Source organism: Porites lutea, chromosome 8 (assembly GCF_958299795.1).
Source record: "Porites lutea chromosome 8, jaPorLute2.1, whole genome shotgun sequence".
Taxonomy (NCBI): Eukaryota; Metazoa; Cnidaria; class Anthozoa; order Scleractinia; family Poritidae; genus Porites; species Porites lutea.
Genome location: NC_133208.1, coordinates 25869425 through 25873528, shown reverse-complemented (window position 1 = coordinate 25873528; position 4104 = coordinate 25869425).

Genomic DNA, 4104 nt, shown 5'->3' with positions numbered 1-4104 from the left:
ATATCATTTCTCCCAGGTATATTCGTGCAAGCTTTTTCCCCTCGAAATCAGTCTACAGGATATTTTTTCTTAAATCACCCATAACTTCCTCAAAAGTCAAATTACCGGCCTCTAAAATCCACCCAAACATTGGCTCAGTAAATAGAACGAGATTTGTCAGTCACTGCTAAAGCCTTTTGAAACAACAGGGGACAAAACTCTCTTGGGGAGAAGGGGAGGAACTCGTTTCTACTTACCCCTACCCGGAGAGTCCGTAAGGACGTACGGTGACGGATAGTTTACCATTTTCTTTTAAGTATGGAGCTCCACGCTCGCGCGCGCTTCGCCTACGCGGAGGCTCCGCTATTACCCATTGTGCTCCGCAAGGTGTAGCCAAATTGTCGAAATTTTTGTCTCATGGAAGTTTTCTTTTACCCTTATAGACCAAGATTTGGCAAGATTTTTTGAACATAATATCCGTGGAGTAAAAAATAGTTTAAAACGTTTGCCAAGTTGTTAAAGGCTGGTTTACTAGTAGGATACAGAGTCGGAACTGTAATCAAAAGTGAGAGTTTTGATCTGGATAAAACACTAACAGGGTATAATTACTCCAATTGTGACTCCTTCACTTTCGTTCTAGTGACAACTATAAAGCATGGGAACAAGAATGACTGGTAAGTGGTTTATCCTTCCACCCCTGCTTAATCTGGTTTTCTACATCATAAGCAGAATCTGAAGAATAGAAAGTTGTGATGACTCCAATTCCATCAAGTTTCTAGTTATGACTTCCCTTGTGACTCTGATTTGTGATTTTCACTAGGTGATAAGTGCTCTTACGACTCTGATTATGACCTTGACTTTGTCACGAGTGAAAACCGGCCTTCAAAAAGATTAGGTCAAGTCGTTAAAGGCTGGCACTAGCAATGTAGACAGAATCAGAGTTGTAATCAGAAGCTTGAGCATTAATATAGCTAAAGCATCCCAGGTCATTACTGCTGTTACAACTCCTTTGCTTCAATCTAATATACATTGTCGGAATTGTAAGTAGGAGAACTAGTGTAACCCTGACAATCTTTTTTTTTTGTCAAAAGGGGAGTTGTAATAGAAACCTTAATTGACTCCAGTTCTGGTGAGCTTCAAATAATGAAACCTTTAAAACTCCAATTTTTGATTTTCACTGTAGGGTTTAAGTGTTCCTATTATGCTGATCATAATTTTGACTTTGACTTTAGTGAAAATCGTTTTAAGAAGTAGTTACTTTGATCGCACTGAAGATACGAATCTCTCTTGGCCAATTTAATTCCTCCGATTATTCTAATTGTTCAATGTAGAAAAGTTGAGATTAACGGAAGGTATGTTACATAGATAGGCTGGAATAAGCGTTTTTATGATGTACACAAGTCACAGTAACTTATTCAGGACTGAATAATGTGTGAAATAAGCCTTAGCTTGGTTTCATTATTTGTTTTATTTTCATTGTTTTTACTGCAGTAGTTGACAGTGTTTAAATTCTAGCTTCTTGAGCGGCTCTGTATTGCCAGCTCTTCTTCTTTATCACTCTGCTCAGCAGCAGGGATGGCAAACGATGCAGAACGTGACTGAGGGGAAGATGGTATCCGTGGAGGAAAGACGAGCTTGACCGTGATCCCCCTCTTGTTCACTCTGTCGACCGTGAGGGGAGTGGCAAGGGTGATCGCGAAGGTGATCGTGGGCGGTCGCTATCACGTTGACTATGACGGCTTGACGTTGACCACGGCTGCTGCCATTTCGGCGCCTGGGGGGACGTGACCCTGATCCTCCTCTTCTTCGGAATCCCTCTGTCGACCGTGAGGGGGGTGGCAAGGGTGATCGCGAAGGTGATCGTGGGTGGTCGCTCTCACGTTGATTATGACGGCTTGACGTTGACCACGGCTGCTGCTATTTCGGCGCCTCGGGGGACGTGACCGTGATCCTCCTCTTCTTCGGAATCCCTCTGTCGACCGCGAGGGGGGCGGCAAGGGTGATCGCGAAGGTGATCGTGGGTGGTCACTCTCACGTTGACTATGACGGCTTTGTTCACCACAGCTGCTGTCATTTCGGCGCCTTGGGGGACGTGACCGTGATCCTCCTCTTCTTCGGACCCCCTCTGTCGACCGTGAGGGGGGTGGCAAGGGTGATCGCCAAGGTGATCGTGGGCGGTCGTTCTCACGTTGACTATGACGGCTTTGTTGACCACGGCTGCTGCCATTTCGGCGCCTGGGGGGACGTGGCCGTGATCCTCCACTTCTTTCGACCCCCTTTGTCGCCCGTGAGGGGGGTGGCAAGGGTGATCGCGAACGTGATCTTGGGCGGTCGCTCTCACGTTGACTATCACGGCTTTGTTCACCACAACGGTGCGGGGGAACGTGACCTTGTTCGTCGACGCCTGAAAAAACAAACATTTCATAGATCAACCTCTTACACAGAAGTCCTACAATATAATAGTTAGCTTTCCAAGAATGATCTGAAAGGTGTTCCGGTATCAAAAAGTCGAAACCATATTCCGCCTTCGTCAACCTTATTGGACTATTTAAAGGCCTTAGTATTTTCACAGGGGACATTTTTAACAGTGTTACTGAAATACAAACCGTTTTCAAATGTACAAGTACTACAAATAAATCAGTTTAACGATCCCAAACTCATTCTCTTATGCCAATTTAACAAATAAGAAGGTAAAGGAGGAGTAATTTATTTGGACAAACATCTACCGAATTTTTTGAAACGAAGATATAATTGCCGAATTAACCCGATAAAAAATTTTGGGCCTTCAGCTGGATTCGAAACCATGGTCTCTGCATTAGTGCGTCAGTGCTCTATCAAGTTAGCTATCAACACCCTTATATTGGAGGGCAGCCCATTTTGTTGAGCTCATCTTAACCCGTGAATGGGAGATGCGATGATCATATCTACATTTAAAATGTGTATTTCCGCAGTTTAATTTACATGAACAATAAAGGATAATTCTTAAATAAATTAATAAATTATTGCCCCCCCCCCCACCCTCCTGAACCGGGACTGCGGGAGCGGCGACTGCAAAAAATAAGAAATAATGCTAACTTAATCAATTTTAACATTTCAAAATTGGTCTATCAAGCACAGAATCAGAATGTACCTGTTCCCTTCATCGTAGTTATCTCTCCTATTACTACTGCTGTAACCATGGGCTTCTCTCCTTTCCTTGGCACGCATCTGTGCTGGTGCTAAGAGGAAGAAAAAGGTTCATGTTAAGTAATCGTATTCTTTAACACCAGAAAATTTGTGTGGTGATATAGTTAGGGCACATGTCATATTTCAACCTGCACGTTTTTATTCTTATGCCTTACTTTTTCTTTGTCCCTCTGCAAACTGAACCTGAATTTCTTTTCTGTGGAACGTCACTCCGTCTACATAGTGATTGGCATCCTCGGCACCACGTATATCTTCAAATGTATGGTATGTTAAGGCTTGACTATTTTTCGACCAAGCTTTGCCTGGAACAAAAGCTTGATAATTGCTTACCCTGCTTACAATCTCTTTTGATGGTTGATGCCCCTGTTTTATCAACTCATTCAGGTATTACTAATTAAGGAGTTTAATTTATAAACTTCCTCTTTGGGACATCTTCAAAACTGCCAAACATTCAATCACCTTGTCAATCTACAAGGACAACCTTTTAGTTTGCGTGTGTAGCACTCTCACTTTTAATTTGAAAAATGACCTTGATATCTTGAAAACACTATTTTTTCGGTGAAATTCTGTGGAAACACCTTCACATGTTCTATATTTACACTACACATAAAAGACTGCAGAAATGACGGTATCACCATTATCTCAATGTTGAAGTAAGCTGAAATGTCACCTTTCAGTTTTGTTTCTTCCTTTGCTCCGAGAATGATGCTGATAAAATAATTGTTTTAATTATAGTCTATGAAAAAGCCTATTTTAATCTCTACTTTTATCACAGGTATAACAGTTTGGTGTGCCTGGTTATATTTAAACTGTGATACAGTTACAGTTACTGACTAATCATCACGGTGCCCACTAACGGGAAGTATTTTCTCCCAGATAATGACTGTATGAGATAAGTTGATTATACCAAGGGCTATTGAAATCCACAGAGAAAACTAG